The sequence below is a fragment of the Canis lupus genome, chromosome 8 (assembly GCF_003254725.2).
Source record: "Canis lupus dingo isolate Sandy chromosome 8, ASM325472v2, whole genome shotgun sequence".
Classification (NCBI taxonomy): domain Eukaryota; kingdom Metazoa; phylum Chordata; class Mammalia; order Carnivora; family Canidae; genus Canis; species Canis lupus.
In genome coordinates, this window is record NC_064250.1 from 53,931,413 (window position 1) to 53,948,993 (window position 17,581).

The 17,581-nt window shown below is 40.2% G+C and overlaps 1 long non-coding RNA gene across 1 annotated transcript; it reads left to right on the top strand.

The window, feature by feature from the left end:
* Positions 1 to 4: 4 nt before the first annotated feature.
* LOC112656886 (uncharacterized) lies at positions 5 to 16,261 on the top strand. Its single transcript, XR_003134727.2, has 3 exons — positions 5 to 192; positions 337 to 559; positions 16,015 to 16,261. It is a non-coding gene; the product is annotated as an uncharacterized LOC112656886 (long non-coding RNA).
* Positions 16,262 to 17,581: the final 1,320 nt, after the last annotated feature.

The window sequence follows — 17,581 nt, forward strand, 5'->3', positions numbered from 1 at the left end:
GTAGATCCTGGGTTCGACCGTCCCGGAATCGGGGCGTGAGTCCAGGGCCGGGAAGACAAGAAAGTCACCTCCGGACTACAGTTCCCAGCATGCACTTCAAGGGCCTCTTTCGACGTGTGCTCTCGGGAAACGTAGTTCGCTGTGGAGCAAGATTTAAATGTGCAGGTGGCTGTTGAAGTTAAGAGAACTTAGGTAACACCTGGGCTGGACGTTAAGTCAAGGCTACGAACCCGCGTCCCTCCTCCCCCTTTTATGGAGCCAAAATATGTATCGAAGAACACACATTTAAGAGTTTGTAATGTGTTAAAGCTCTTTCTCGCTCTTTGTTTTATTTAGAAAATTTGAATTGAACACAGTGATATCAGCATGGAGGGAAAATACAACAGCTGGACTGCGTTCCAAGTATTTTTTTGGAACTTAGATGGAACAGGGCCATATTCGTGGAAACCGGAGTGGAACTCGCTCTCCCTTTTTCTTTTCCTGACAAAGCAAAAGGAAAGAAACCCCATCCAGGGCAGATCATCTCAATGCTAGTATTCGTTTTTAGGAGGGCCACCAGGTAATAATCTGCTGGGAAACGTGCCTTTGCAAAAACACTTTGAAACATCCCTCTCTTTTTCTAAGTTACACTGTTCTCTTTCTCTATGACTGACTTTGGGAATGCTGGATTGATGTATTTGGAGGTAGAGGTGATGGTGATTGCATTGCAGAGAAGGAAAAGGTCCTGTGTATCAAGTACCAACCCCAGGCATGCTCCCACTGGGTAGCAGGGAAGTGGCTTCATGTTCCTGCCCCTTCATCAAATTGTGCCATTCTGTTCCCCTAGCGTCCACCCACCCTCAGCTCATTTCTGGAACTGAGTTGAATTCAATCCTCAGCTCAGTTTGAGGTCAGGGTTCTGGAAAAGTCCACACTGCCCACATAATCTAACCTCCAGGCATTTTCTTCCATCTTCTTTGCTAGAAAGTCCTCTTTTCCAAAAAAGGACAAGGATAAAAAACTGCTTAGAAAAAAAAATCAAAAAAGACCCGGGACGCCTGAGTGGCTCAGCGGTTTAGAGCCTGCCTTCTGCCCAGGGCTTGATCCTGGAGTCCCACAGATCGAGTCCCACATCTGTTTCCCTCCATGGAACCTGCTTCTCCCTTCGCCTGTTTCTGTGACTCTTTCTCTCTCTCTGTGTGTGTGTGTGTCTCTCATGAATAAATAAATAAAATCTTAAAAAAAAAAAACCAAACATCAACTGCTGTTCCACATTCACATCAGAGGGGATGAAGGAAAAATATTGTCCTATTATTCTATTACCTTGTTGACACCCATTTCTATTTCTTTTTTTTAGGATTTTATTTATTTATTTATTTATTCATGAGAGACAGAGAGGCAGAGACATAGGCAGAGGGAGAAGCAGGCTCACTACGGGGAGCCTGAAGTGGAACTCGATCCCAGGACCCTAGGATCAGACCTGAGCCAAAGGCAGGCACTCAACCCCTGAGCCACCCAGGCGCCCCTCATCTCTATTTCTGTCACTAATAATGTGTCCTCAGAGTCCCTCTGATTTTAAATCATGGAGTAAAATATGACATAATTTTCTCCCTTTTTCATCTTCCTCCCTTTTTCATCTTATCAATCATCACGTGCTCACAATTTGAGCTATGTAATTACTCTTTTATTATTTTTTTAGGGTTTTATTTTTTAAGCAATCTCTACACCCAATGTGGGATTCGAATTCACAACCCCAAGATCACAATTTGCATGCTCTACTGACTGAGCCAGCTAGGTACCCCTGTAATTGTGAACATTTTGCTCTTCTCATTGGAAACTTCCCTACTGGGTCTCACTTTCCTTTACCTTCCCCATGCACCTGAGTTCTAGCTATATTCACCAACATCACTTTCTCTTCATTCTTGCTAAAGCCATATAACAGCCAGAATGATTTTGCTTTTAAAATTAAATTTCAATTCAGTTCAAATTAGATTAAAATTCCTATTCAAAATTTTCAATGACTGCCTTTGTCATAGAATCAAAAAATGTTTGAACTGACAAAATAGGAACTTGTGCTGACAGTTCTACTTTCTTGGGGAAGTACTGGGAAGAAATTTCTGCCTTCTACAAGAAAAGCAGTGATTATTTGATTGACAGACTAGAGAATGTTCACTGCTTGAGACTCAGCTTCTCTTTCCATCTTTTTCTTTCCTAAGCGCTTCATATATTTAAGACCCTCTGCTGGATGATAGATAAACAAATTTCCCACATCTCTGACTACTTTCCTGATTTCCACATGAATACACTCTTGCTTTGTCACAGGCTCCTTTACCCTCTCCCCACTGCCCTTGCTTCTTCTGAGCCACAACCATGGCATCCTTCCCATTTTCACTTGTGTTTCATCTTGGCTGAGCCTCTTTCCTGACTAGGCCAGTTCTCATTATTCTTTATTTCTCTACGTGTTTACAGGACACTCACAAACTTGCCTTTTAAGTGGGATGTAAACTCTTTGCAGCCAGAGACAATTACATAATTCAGTATATAGGTATTTAGCATTGGACTTACCATCTACTAACACTAGATAATTTATGTTGATTGATAGATATGTCTTACTTATATTTTAATAAGATTTTTAAAGTACTTGCTATTTGTTATAAGTTTAATCTTTTTAAAATTTTATTTATTTATTTTTAAGATTTTTATTTATTTATTCATGAGAGACACACACAGAGAGAGAGGCAGAGACATAGGCAGAGGGAGAAGCAGGCTCCATGCAGGAAGCCCAATGTGAGACTCAGTCCTGGAACTGTGGGATCAAACCCTGAGCCAAAGGCAGAGATGCTCAACCACTGAGCCACCCAGGCATCCCTAGTCTTTTTTTTTTTTTTTTTTAAGATTTTATTTATTTATGGAGAGGGAAAGAACAGAGGAAAGAGCAGAGGAAGAGGGAGAGAGTTACTCAAGCAGACCCTAAGACCATGATATCATTACCTGAGATGAAATCAAGAGTCAGATGCTTCACTGACTTGAGTCATCCAGACACCCCAAGTTATAAATTTAATCTTAAAATATCTTACAAGGAAATATTATGAAGCATTTGTACCTCTAGTATATAGGAAATTTACTTCAGTCCTCTGTACCTCTGTAAAATGAGTACATTAATAATATTCTCTTCACCATATGTGTTGTGAAGTTCATATCTCAAAAGGCATATGCAGGGAAAAAGTACTTCTTTAATTATAGCGTGCTCTGCAAATATTATTTCTTATTGATTGCTTGATTGAAGCAAAGAAGAAAATTGAAATATTAGTTGGTACATAGATGAATAAAATTAATTTTATTCCCTTAATCTAGAAAGAGTTTAGAGCTGCTAGAGTTATTGTCCTTAGCCAATGAACGAATAATTGACATCTTCTGAGAATGCTCCTAGGACCTTGACTGTTTGGGGAAATTCCAAGTCTCCAAACCAGGTCTAGAACATTGTGTGGGAAAATCAGATTTATTTTTCAGCCTGCTAGATTGCATGATGATTAATTAGTGAAAAAGTTGTGAATTCTCCATGGCCTTATCTAGGCCAAGTGTACATTCCTTATGGTCTCCTGCCAACATTCCCAGTTAAACTTCTGTACTCACTCTACTTGTACAAAATGTTAATATTATTTATTAATTCACAGACTTCTTTAATATTTGCTCAGCTGTCTGTATTCTGTTTAACTTGTCCATATCAGTGTTCTGGGTTACTGTCATAGATTTCCAAGTTGCAGAAAACCTGTTTGCTCTGCATTATAATACAGCATAGGACTTAATGGAGATAGATAATAAGTGCCTTTTCATCCAGATGACCCTGAGATGACCTTATCCCATTGACATGAATCAAGCAATCAGCACATATTGAGAACCTCTTGAAAATTTTGAGGACATAAATCCAGTTTGCTCTTTGCATAAGTATGGTAAGACAACCCCCAGAGCCTTTTCTTGAGAATGCAGTGATTGTCACTAACTCTAGTCAAGAATATCCTTTCCTGTGCTATTCTTAGGCATGTGTTTGGTTGACCATGTGCACAGGCTGTCAACACTTGTACCAACATATCTGCCAGGGCAGGATTAAGGAGAGACAAGGAGCAGGATATTTTCCCCCTTAGAGCTTAGAGAAGAATGTACTTTCTTTGATGCGGATGAGGTGAATTAAAGCCCTTATTTTTGTGTTCATATGTCATGGATAAATGAAAATTGAAATCCTTTCACCGTATCATAGGATAGGACCTGGCATCTCCTCATGCACATTCTGAGCTCCTTGAGTAAATGGACAATGGCTTTATACTTCATTGTGTTAACAATAATTCCTGTATTGTAAATAGCAGGTACATAATTAGTAATTAAATAAGCTTTGAATATATATGTAACTTCCTATAATTATAATTGTCATAACGGTCAGAGTGTAGATCCCAACTGCAGAGCACAGGATTCAGAATACCTAAACTTTGAAGCTGATAGAATGAATAGGTACAGTGTGTGTGTGTGTGTGTGTGTGTGTGTGTGTGTGTGTGTGTGTGCTCAATCTCTACCACTTACTTTGGGGGACATTTATTTTGGTGCTGTCTATCTTTTCTAAGCAGTATGAACTCATGTCAGATAAAGGAAAGGCCAGGATACCTTTATACCCTGAATAAGTGGATAGGCAACTTTTGATCTATTTTTTTTCATAGATTTATAACTACCAGTTCTGGAGAGAGACTGGATTAAAACTAAATTTCGATAAGAACTTGATTAAGTGAACCTTATAAGGTAGAGATAAATAGCTTAGAGCTCCCATTAAATTCGGAATACTTAAGTCTTGAGTAGATGGCAATGGATTCAATCAGTGAATGTTGGGTTAAAAACATTATAGTCATAGGATAGCCCAAACTTCTTCCTTCCTTCCTTCCTTCAACAAATATTTTCTGGGCACTGTCAACACCATTTAGCCAAAGGCCACCAGGGACACACCCATAGTTGAACACATTAGGTTTAGTACTTTCCGCAATAAGGAAGAACACAGCATGGCATGTCTCAGGAAGGAGGCTTTAGAAAGAACCTATTATAGGATTTGGGCTTTGATTGGGTAGTTGGCAGGAGGATCCAGGAAAGCTGCGTTTGCTCTAGGTGGGATTCTGTTGAGGAGGTACCCCTGATTTCTATGATTTGGTAGAAATCAACCAGTAAACCTCACCTTAAAGGAGAGGAGACAAGAATGGAAAAAAAAAAATATCACTGGTGAAGAAGCAGTAGTTATTTTAGCCAAGAGAAGAAGAAGTGTTTGTTACTTTGTGGGTGGCATAGGGAACTTGTTTGTGCTTAAACAAAATTGTGAAATGATTTGGTTCGTTTCAGAGTAACCAGTCGGTGGTTGGTATTCTGAGATCATTTATGTCCAAGAGGAGAGTAACATGGCCTGGTTGCCAGTGCCAAGCCAGGCTCCTATTGTCAGGGGCTACTCCTTGTTTTTTTTTCTCAGCAGCTACTGGGAGGCACATGGGATTCTTGGTGCTGGGCATTCAGCAATCAATAAAACAGACAAAAATCATAGAGTGTTCATTCCAGCCAGAGGAGAAAAAGAATAAAATAAATAAGTAAATTATCATTTATTAGGTGATAAGTACTGTAGAGAAAAAACAATCAAGGAAGGGGGATAGGGTATTGAGAGGTAAGGTGGGGACTACCATTTAAATTGAAAGCAGGAAGGTAAGGGAAGGCTTCCTTGTAAAGCTCACATTCAAGCAGAGACTTAGGAATGAGCCATGAAGGTGTGGGAGTGGATCTGGTCTTTTTGACAGGTGTAAGGGGATATCTTTTTGTGGTTTTGATTTACATAACATCTGAAAGAAATATAACACTATATGTTAATTACACTTCAATTAAAAAATAAAAAATAAAAAAATGTGGGTGTGAAGAGCCTTCCAAGCATAAGAAGCAGCCCCAATAAAAGTTCTAAGGCAAGAGCATGTCTGTTATGCTTCAGGAACAGCAAGGAGCCCTTTGGATGCTGAAGCAGATGAGGAAGGAGATGGCAGGAGAAAGGGAGCAGGACAAGTCAGAGAAGTGTCTGGGGCCAGATGGCTTAGAGATTTTAGGTCAACATTAAGTGGTAGTCAGAATGCTACTTTTTATGACTCTGAGACTGGCTCTGTTGAAGTGTGGCTTAGATAATGGCCTTCCCCTCCCTTGCATGAGAATGAACAAATAATTGCATAAACCTCTTTATTAATGGTTTAGATATAATGCTAAGGTAACCAATTAAAACAATTGTACTCAAAAGTTTTATTCAGTGGAAGTTCACACACTGGTTAGAAATTGAGGTGGTAAGTGCAAAATTGAGTTGGTAAGATCCTAAGAGAAGGGTCTTCAAATAAGGATCCTTAAAATATTTGAACAATATTATCATAAATACAAGTCACTTGGATGTAAGTTTAGAAAACATTTATGATGCAAAATAGGGGTTTTGATCATTACCTATTCTGGAATAGACTCCCAGCTATGCCACGTTGATGTCACGTAAATCTAACTTGAAGGGCTGCATTGACAAAAAAGAAATGTATGTGTTATGTATCTTAATATATAATTAATATGTATTAATAATAGTTAATATTATTAATAATATATAATATAATATAAATTAATAATAATTAATATCTATTTTAATATACACACATTAGTAGGTACATATTTCATATATGCATAAAAATGTGTGTATAATTAAACAATTGAGAATAAGTTGCAGGTGCGATGCTACTTTATCCCTAAATGTTAGTATTTCCTGAAAACAAGGAATTCTCTAACGTATCCACAGAGCTGTTGTCAGAGTTACAAAGTTAACACTGATTCCATACTCTCATCTAATCCAAAGACTTTATTCATATTTTGCCAATTTGCCACAATGATGTCCTTTCTTTCTTTTTTTTTTTTTATTTATTTATGATAGTCACAGAGAGAGAGAGAGAGAGGCAGAGACATAGGCAGAGGGAGAAGCAGGCTCCATGTACCGGGAGCCTGATGTGGGACTCGATCCCAGGTCTCCAGGATCGCGCCCTGGGCCAAAGGCAGGCGCCAAACCGCTGTGCCACCCAGGGATCCCCAATGATGTCCTTTCTAACAGTAGAAAATCCAAGATCATTGAGTACATCTAGTTTGTCATATCTCATTAGTGTCCTTTAATCTGGGACAGTTCCTGAAGGAGTGTGTGTGTGTGTGTGTGTGTGTGTGTGTGTGTGTGTTCCTGAACCTCTTGATACTAACAGCTTTTAAGTATATAAGCAAGTTATTTCATAGAATGTACCCTAATATCAATTTGTGTCATAATTAGATTCAGGTTATGCACATTTGGTGAGACTATCACTGAAATGATGTTGAATTCTTCTTAGTGGATCATGTCAGGAGCCTAATGCTATTGGTTATTCCAAATCTTGGCAATGATAATATTGGTCAATTGGTTAAAAAGGTGTTTCCACTGCATTGACTTTAGTAATTAATGTGTATCTTGAAGAGGATATTGTGAGATTATGTAAATACCTCATTATTCCTTAAACATTTACCCAGTAGTTTTATCATGTATATTCATGATTTTTGCCTGAATCAATAATTACTATGACAGCTGCCAAATGGTGATTTTCTAATTCTATCATTTCTTCTACATTTATGATTAGCTTTTTTCTTATTTATTTATTGTTCATTTAACTGATTACTTTACATTGTTATAGACTCATTCGTTCTTTACCTGGTAAGTTATAAAAATCCTTACTATCATTATTATTTTGATGCTCAGATTATCTCAGATTTAGCCAGGAGGTACCCCTTCAAACTGACTCCTGTATCTTTTTGAGCACATCCTTACACTTTTGCACTATTTATATTTTTTTCTGCTTTCCCTGATCCAGCCCTGAATTAACCATTTCTCTGAGCAGGCTTGCTTTCTTTCAGTGGATAATGGTGTTCATGTTCCAGGAGTACTCATTACTACTGGGGTGTTAACGTATCTGAACTCTCTTAGCAGACAGAGCTGGGAAATATGTGTGTGTGTGTGTGTGTGTGTGTGTGTGTGTGTGTGTGTGTGTTGTGGTGAATGGATAAACAAACAATGGAGTACCACTTGGCCACAAAAAGGAAAAAATTACTGATACGCACATATCATGGATGAATCTCAAAAACATTATGCTGAGTGAAAGAAACCAGAATCCTTTATGATTCCATTTCAATGGAGCTCAAAAACGGTTGCAACCAACCTGTAGTGATAGCATTCAGAATAGCAGAATAGCAGTTGCTATTTTGGATGCGGCAGGAGGGAACTTTTGGGTAAGGGGAAATCTTTTGTAGTCCAATTAACATGTGGGTCACATGAGTGACAGGTACATATCTGTCAAAATTCAAAGAACCATGCCCTCAAGATCCATGCATTTTAATGTATGTAAATTATACCTCTTGGCAGGCAGAATAATGCACCTCCCTTCCCCCCACCCAAGATGCTCCTAATCCCCAAACTTGTGTGGGTGGTACCTTTGAAGGCATAGGACTCTGCTGATGTAAGTAAGTTACGGATCTTGAGTTGGGAAGATTCTCCTGGATTTTCCAGACGAGTCCTACCTAAATGTGATCATAAGCATTCTTACAAGAGGGAGGCAGGAAGGTCAAAATCAGAAAAAGAAGATATGATCACAGAGGCCAGGGTTAGAGTGCCTGGCTCATAAGCCAAAGAACGGAGACAGCCTCTAGAAGCTAGGAACAGCAAAGAATAGATTATCCCCTGGAGCCTCCAGAAGGAACACAGCCCTGCCAACTTCTTGATTTTTAGCCCTGTAAAGTCCATTTTTGGACTTCTGACATTCAAACTGTAAGATGATAAATTTGTGTAGCTTTAAGTCGCTAAGTTTGTAATAAACAGCAATAGGAAACTAAGCTATATGGGCATATCCCATTTCATTGCATTTCACACATATCGCATAATTTTTTTTACAAGGTGAATGCTTGTGGCAACCCAGCATGGTTCAAATTTATCAGCACCATTTTTCCAACAGCATTTGCTCACTTTGTGTCTCTGTGCCACATTTTGGTAATTTTCACAACATTTCAAACTTTTTCGTCGTGCACTCACAATGTGCCTGTTACATTTGATGCGGTGATCGTGATCAGTGACTACATCTCACTGAAAGCTCAGGGATGGCTAGCATCTTTTAGCAATGAAGGATTTTTAAATTAAGGTAATATGTAGATTTTTTACAACATATGCTGTTGCACACTTATAGACTGCAGTGTAGTGTAAACATAATTTATAGGCACTGGGAAACTAAAAAATTCGTTTGACTTCACTTTATTGCAATATTTGCTTTATTGTGATATTCCCTTTATTGCAGTGTTCTGGAACTGAAACTGGAATAAGCCTGTACTTCATTTTGAAAAAAAAAAATTAAAAAATGCACTTAAGTGAGCAGTCCCATGTGTTACAAGAAAAAAAAAAAAGCCATGTTGTGGAACAGACCTGGGCCCGACTTTGGATTATGCCATCTGCCAGTTCAGCAATTCAGCCACAGAAACTTTGGCAAGTTATGTAACATCCCCAAGGCTCAGTTTCTTAATCTACAAAATCAGAATTATTAAACCTGCCTTACCTTTCAGAACTGTCATGAAGATTAAAAGCAATAAAATAGGAAGGCAGTCTAACAATGAAAGACTGAAAAGTATAGCCTTATTTTTATGCTGGAATTTTACCCAACATAAATACATACATGACCAAGTTAGTAGGGACAACTTGAATACTGCCTCTCGTGTGAAAGGAGAGGGGTGAAGCTCATAGGTAGAGCTTATCAGGCTGTCCTTGTTCATTATTTCAAAAGTAACTTTTTATTTTGAAATATTTTAAGACTCACAAGAAATTGCAAAAATATGTTCCTATTCATTTTCAAAGAGTTGGCAGCCTATTTCTCTCTCTTTATTCCACTGCTGCTGGCATTCTGGAAAGCTCCTAGGTTCACCAAGTTCTAATAATAGGAACTCAGGTTTGTGGGTACCCACAGTGTGCCTAGCACTGTGGCAGTGCTTTACATATGCCATCATCATTTAGGCCTCTATCAGTGATAACACAAAGGAGATACTCTAGTTTTCCCTATTTTTGTGGGGGAAGAAACCAAGGCATAGAAAATGTTTAGAAACTTCTCCCAGTTGGTAGTTCAGAATGTGGATCCAGTATTTCAGCCTGGCTCTTGCCTTCAGAGATAAGCACGAAAAGGGAGGAGGAAGTCCATCCTTGTATGCATCACAGAATAACTCAGAGACATTTCTGTATATCACACAAATATGCATGCAAGGGGAGGGCATGTATACATATGAGGGAGGCATTCTTACGCTAAGTCAGGGAATAAAGGCAAAACAAGATTTATGAAAAAGAGAAGGGAGACAAAAGCTGGAGACTGGAGTGTTTTAGCAATTTTTTAGCACTGATTAGCTGGTAACTAAGAAGGAGGTCAACTTGGGTATTTTGCTCTTGAGTAGTCCTTCTAAAGGTCGAACAATGTTTTCAATTTTTTTAACTGATTCTCCAGAAAACTTTGGGAGGTTATCTGGCCAGCATGGGAGACAGGTGCCTCCATTAAGGAGGGCCAGGTGCCTTTGTTGATTCCTTCTCGTTCATCGGCGGGATCCTCACCATTTTCCTCTTTTCAGAATTTCTCATTTGTCGGGCTTAAGGACTGAGTTCATTATTTAATAATGATTGAATTTATTTTGAAGTCCTAGCTATTCTCGTCATTTAATGTTTCCTGGAAGTTCTGCTTCCATTCTATTTCTATGATCTGGTCACCACCCTGGTCATAGCCTTCATAACTTCATGTCCACATAAACTTGTTGATGAGATTATCATCAGACTCATTTTCTTCAATCTTCCTGGCTCAAGAAGTCACAAGGATTTCCTATAACCTTGGACAGTGAATTCAGACTGCCCTGAGTGGCCACCAAGCATCTTTTTTCCTCCTGTCCCCTACATCTCCAATCCTATTTTTTTTCCTTTTCCCCTAATACATATGTATTAGTCTGCTCAGGCTGCCATAACAAAATACCACAGACCGGTGGCTTTGAGAACAGAAATTTATTTCTCGTTGTTCTGAAGGCTAGAAGTCTGAGATCAGGGTGCCAGTGTGGCTCCCGAGTGAGAGCTTTCTTGCAGACAGCTGCCTTTTGCCGTGTCCTCACATGGCAGTGAGAGAGTGAGCATGCTCTCAGGTTCTGGTGTTTCTTCTTACAAGGACAGTAACCCCACGGGAGGGCTCCACCCTCATGACCCCATTTGAATCTCCAAATACCATCACAGGGGTGAGTGGTGGGGGGTGGTGGTGGTGGTAGGTGGTGAGGGCTTCCACATGTGAATCTGGGAGGCGGAGGACACAATTCAGTATGTAGAAACATATATTCTGTTTCAGATGCAGTTACACCTGCTCGTTTAATCCTGTTTGTTCCTTTCCTCTGGTTGGACTGCTTGCTTTTATTTTCTGATAATCTCCCTTTATGAAACCCAATTCCAAATTCTAAGAAGTGCAGTTCCAGTTTAATCCTTCCTTTGTTGGACTTTCTTCCTTTTCACAAAATATTCCTTTGTGCCATTTTAGTTTGTATATATTTGATCTTCAGCATTTTGCTATGTATTTTTATTCTAAAATTACAATTGTGTTGTAGTGAGGCAAGTGCTATGTTTTGAAGAATAAGTACTGCTATAAAGAGCATTTCTTTATTATGAAAAGATTTTGACAGCCTAACTAATGGGCTACCTATCTTTAGCACTACAAGACTCCATTATAAGCAAGACGGTGGTGGTGGTGGTGAGGGGGGCAGGAGCTGAGAGTTGATTGTGGCAAGATTTAGAATCTTAGGATGTTCAAGCCTTTATCTCTCATATTACAGATTTTAAAACCTCGTGCCTTAGGAAGTGACTTGTTTAAGATCATCTAGGGTTATGGTGATGATATAGACCCAGACCTCTTGGTTTCCATTCTACGGTTTGTTTATTAAAATGTAATTTTGCATTGAAGACCCTAGTTGGGTCTTTAGTCTTCTGTTAGTGCTTAACAAATTATGAAGAATTTAGCAGCTTAAAATGCACATTTATTATCCCATAGTTTCCATGTGTTAGGAGTCTCAGCATGGTGGAGGGTTGTGAAACCCTCTGCTCAGGGTTTCACAAGGCTGTGGCTAAAGTGTTGGGAGAGCTGGGGGTCCTCCTCCAAGCTCATGTGAAAATTGGCAGAATTTATTCCGTTGAAGCTGTAAAACTCATGGTAACAAACACAGGGTGGTAACACATTGCTTATTCAAGGCCAGCGGGAGAGAGAGTCTGTTGCTTCTGATCTCTGGACTGCAAACCTCTTTTAAGAGGCTTACCTGACTAGGTCAGGACCTCCCAGGATAATCTCCCTCTTGATTGACTCAGAGTCAACTGATTAGAGACCTTATATTTGTAAGTCTCTTCACTTTTGTCATAGAATGTAACCTAATCACGGAAGGGACATCCATCATAGTTGATGGTCTCACCCACACTATAGGTCAGAGGGTTATACTGGGTACGTACATTGTGTTAATTTTTAAAAATTAAGAAAAACAGCAACAGAGAAAAACAAAGTCATTTCTAGTTTGGCTTTCTTTCTTTTTTTTTTTTTTCCCTTGGAAGATCACATTTTTTATTTATTTATTTATTTTTTTAAATTTACTTATGATAGGCACACAGTGAGAGAGAGAGAGAGAGAGAGGCAGAGACACAGGCAGAGGGAGAAGCAGGCTCCATGCACCGGGAGCCCGACGTGGGACTCGATCCCGGATCTCCAGGATCGCGCCCTGGGCCAAAGGCAGGCGCCAAACCGCTGCGCCACCCAGGATCCCTAGTTTGGCTTTCTGAATAAAGTGTGTTTCTTTCTAGTTATTTTTCTTGTTGCTGTTCTGATACTCCCCTTGTTTTTTCTCCCCATATTTTAAAAATAGAGTCACATGGTATTTATAACTGAATTTGATACTTTATTCATTTGGTATAATTTTGTAAGAATTTTTACATGTTGTTATATATTCCCCCATAGACATACTTTTTCCCCTTACAACCATGTCTTTTCTGTGGAGGAAGAGTGGAAAATGTAGATAAGCAAAAAGGGAAAGAAAATCAACTCCAATTGCAATATTCAGAATTAAGCCTTAGTAACATTTTGTGTTACATACTTCCTGGTTTTTTGTCTTGGTCTGAATATTATGAGTCTACTCATATATATATTTCAAGAAGGAGAACGTTTTTTACCTTACCTCTCAGCATTCAAATTTCCCTTTGGGGGGAGATGTCATATTATTTAAGAAAAATATTCTGCTAATTCCTTGGGGCATAAGATAGGATCCTGAGTTTCAAGATATTGGATGATGTCAAGATTTCAGAGGAGGAAGCTACTTTGCAAAGTAGAGGAGCAGAATCTGAAGCTCCCAGGAGATGTGATGGTGGGAGTGAAGAGCCAAGGGAGGGAGGGAGGAGGCAGAGAGGTGGTGGTATGCTGCTGGACACTGTGTGATGTGACTGCCCAAGTCCCTTTGCTGGCTCAGTTTTCATTATATCTGCTAAAATTTTGAATTCTTGGTGTGAAGGACTTGTTGATGCAATGCAGGGTTTCTCAATCTTGGAACTATTTACATTTGGGGCTAGATAATTTTTTGTTGTGCAATCTCTGTCACTGAAGAGTATTTAGTAGCATCTCTGACCTCTACTGGCTGGAAGTCAATGGCAACCCACTCTCCAGTTGCGACAACTACAAGTATCTTTAAACATTGCCAAATATCTCATGGGGGCAAAATCAGCCCGAGTTGAGAATCACCGCTGTAATGGAAATGGTAGAAGGGGGTATGATTTCTATGAGGTGATTATTGTAATATGCCAACATGTCTGGGCTGAACTGCATTTTCCAGAGTCTCATTCCCTGGATGTTTCTGGTTCAGGTATGTTTCTGGTTACGAGTATGTTTCTTGTCACCCTATTTGTGCAAAGTAGCAGCTGGACCTGCAACTGCTCTACTCTCCTTGAATCTTCTTTCAGCCTCTCCAGCTCTGGGTGCATTGAGCTCTGTGGAGAAGGGCTCCGGTTTCTGTAGAATGCCACTGTCACTGTATTAGTTTGCCAGGGCTGCCATGACAAAATACCACAGCCTGGTGGTTTAATTAAGCAACAGAAATGTATTTTCTCACAGTTCTGAAGGTTAGAAGTCTGAGATCAAGGTGGTGGCTGGGTTACTCTTTTCTGAGCCTCTCTCCTTGGCCAGTAGATGGTATCTTCTCTTTGTATCTTCACATCGTCTTCCTGTGGTGTGTGTGTTCAGATTCTAATTCCCTTTTCTTATAGGGATATCAACCATATGAGATTACGGCCCACCCTTATGAGTAATTTTAATTTACTTATCTTGTTAAAGACACTATCTCCAAATATAGTCACATGCTGGGGTGCTGGGATGTATTAGCGTTCTCTGGAAAAACAGAACCAATAAGACACACACACACATAAAATATATAATATATAATGTAAGGATATAAGTGTATGTATAGATACATGTGTATACATATCTGGATACATACTTATATAATGTCCTATATATATTAATTATAATACAATTATATAATAAAGTATATTATTTATATATATATGATAATTTATATATACAGAAGGAGATTTATTATAAGGAATCGGCTCATGCAATTATGGAGGCTGAGAAATCCTAGGATCTGCCCCGTGGAAGCTGGATATCCAGGAAAGGCAGGAGTATAATTATAATCTGAGACCAAAGGTCTGAGAACTAGGGGAATTCAAGGGGTAAATCTACCAAGATAGGAGGACACTGATGTTGCATCTCAAGCAGGCAGTCAGGAGGAGAATTTCTTCCTTCTTCCACCGTTTGTTGTGTTCAGGCTCTCAGCAGATTGGATTGGATGCCCATCCACACTGGGTGGGCCATATACTTTGCTGAGTCATTCAAATGCCATTCTTGTCCTGAAACAACCAAACAGAAACATCCATGAATAATGCTTAATCTGGGCATCCTGTGGCCCTGTCAAGTTGATACATAAAATGAGCCATCATGTGGGAGTGAGGACTTCAACATACAAATTTGGGGGTAACTCAATTCAGCCCGTAGCAATTATCAAAGTCAGAGACCATGAGAAAAGAAGTGAACTCAGCATATGTTGTGGACCGCAGCTCATTTGTGTGGCCTCCAGCACACCCTTTTTTCCCCATCTTATCTCTTGTCTTTCTGCCTGTCTGCCCTGCAGACGTCAAGTTTTAATATCAGATGCAATGACAGAGTATCTAATCAACTCCCACAATTGTGTAAGATCAGATCTCTGTAACAAATACGGATAATATATATCAATGCCCACATTTGAAATTTGCTTCTCTGATTGGGCCCTGACTGATAGAGCAGGGCAGAGGCGGAACCACAGGGAGAAGAGCCTGAGTGGTGGGGAGGATCAAGGGACTTCCCAATGTAGATCCACCCTTCCCTGCCACCTCCTATGTTCTTTCTAGAGCATGGGTGGAAACTTCACAGTGCACCAGGGTAGGGAATTAGAGGGGTCAAAGATTTTTTTTTTTTTTTTTTTTAAAGAGGGAAAGAGAGAGGGAGTACAAGAGCAGGGGAAGGGGCAGAGGGAGAGGGAGATAATCTCAGCACAGAGCCCAATGTGGGGCTTGATTTCACAACTCCGAGGTCATGACCTGAGCAGAAATCAAGAGTTGAACACTTAACTGACTAAGCCACCCAGGCACCCCCCCTCTTTTTAGGAGGGAGATAGTCTTTTTTTTAAAGTATTAATTGATGCACTATTTTTTCACCTGCCAAGAATAGCTGTTATTCTTCATTTGGTAGCTAAAGGAAAGAGCATCCATGGCTCTGGGAACAATTTATAGGGTGAGACAAGGATGCCAAGTTCATGATTTCTATCACTCTAATGCTAGGCAGGATGGATTTTGATGTGGCACAGAGAAAAAAATTTTTTTTCCTATTCCAGGAACAAGAAGGAAGAGAGGGGTAAAAGGATCACCTATCTGCAGCAGCAGAGCGGGTGCATGGCCATAAGAAGAGGAGGAAGAGTGTTCTCCATTACCCTCTCCTTCCTCTCCCTACGCCTGGGAGTTGTGGTGTTTATGTGCACCTGTCTGGGAATGGGCTGCTGCAGTCATAAGGAATGTCCAGGACAAGATAAAAAAATTCCTTCCTTGAACTGGAAGGTTTGAAATAAAGATATTTCGTGCTTATTTTCTGCCTGGGCCTTTTGAGATATTGTCTTAGTCTGTCTGAGGTGCTCTAACAAAATACCATAACCGGGAAGACTCATCAACAGGAATTTATGATTTCTCACAGTTCTGGAGGCTGGCACTGAGATTAGCATACCTACACAGTTGGGTTCTGGTGAAGGCCCTCTTCTGGGTTGCAGCCTGCAGACTTCTCATTGTATCCACACACGGCAGAGCACGGAGAGGGAGAAAGCTCTCTGGGGACTCTCAGGGGGCGCCAGTCCCCTTTATGAGGGCTCCATTTTTCTGAGCTTGTCCAAACCTAATCACCTTCTAAAGGCCCCACCTCCTAATGTCATCACATAGGTGGGGGAGTATTTTACATATGGATTCTGGGAGGTCACAAACCCCATAGATTCTCCTTCTATCCCTAGGCATAGAGAAACTGTGAAAATGAGGACATGGCATGTGTCCTCACAGAAGGATCCAGAGTGTGGCTTGGGGTGTGGAGAGGATCTGAATGTTCTTATGTTCCCAAGAAGAGAGAAAGTGGAACCTGAGAACCAGCAGGCTGGTTGCCGGGAACAGAGACAGTAGACAGCCATAAAACATGCAGCTGAAGTCTCACAGAATCTTCTGTGTCACTGGGCCAACCAGTGAGCCAGGTTGGCAGGGGGAATTCAGAGCCAGTGCTTGGACTGAGAGAACAATGCAGGAGATCAGGGACCAGGAATGCCTCCCCACCTCCCCTGGATGCCACTTTGTGATGTCTAATTCCTCTGAATGTAAGATGTCCCCTGGTGGTATTGGTGGTGAGGGGGATGGACGGAGGTGAATAGGTCTGGGATTGGTTCAGTTTCAAGGCGGAGGTGACAAAATCAAAACCAAAACAACCAGAAACATTTGCTTTATTATTTTTTTATTTTATTTTTATTTATTTATTTTTATTCAATTTGCCAACATATAGCATAACACCCAGTGCTCATCCCATCAAGTGCCCCCCTCAGTGCCCGTCACACAGTCACCCCCACCGCCCTGCGCCCATCTCCCTTTCCACCACCCCTTGTTCCTTTCCCAGAGTTAGGGGTCTCTCATGTTCTGTCTCCCTTTCTGATATTTCCCACTTATTTTTTCTCCTTTCCCCTTTTTTCCCTTCCACTATTTTTTATATTCCCCAAATGAATGAGACCATATAATGTTTGTCCTTCTCCGATTGACTTACATTTGCTTTATTAGATTGAAGGCAACTTAACCCCTAATAGATGAAATTAAATTGCCTGCTATTAGCGAAAGGGCTGGCTCAGAATTCAGAGATTAAAGTGAGTTGTATTGCAGTTGACT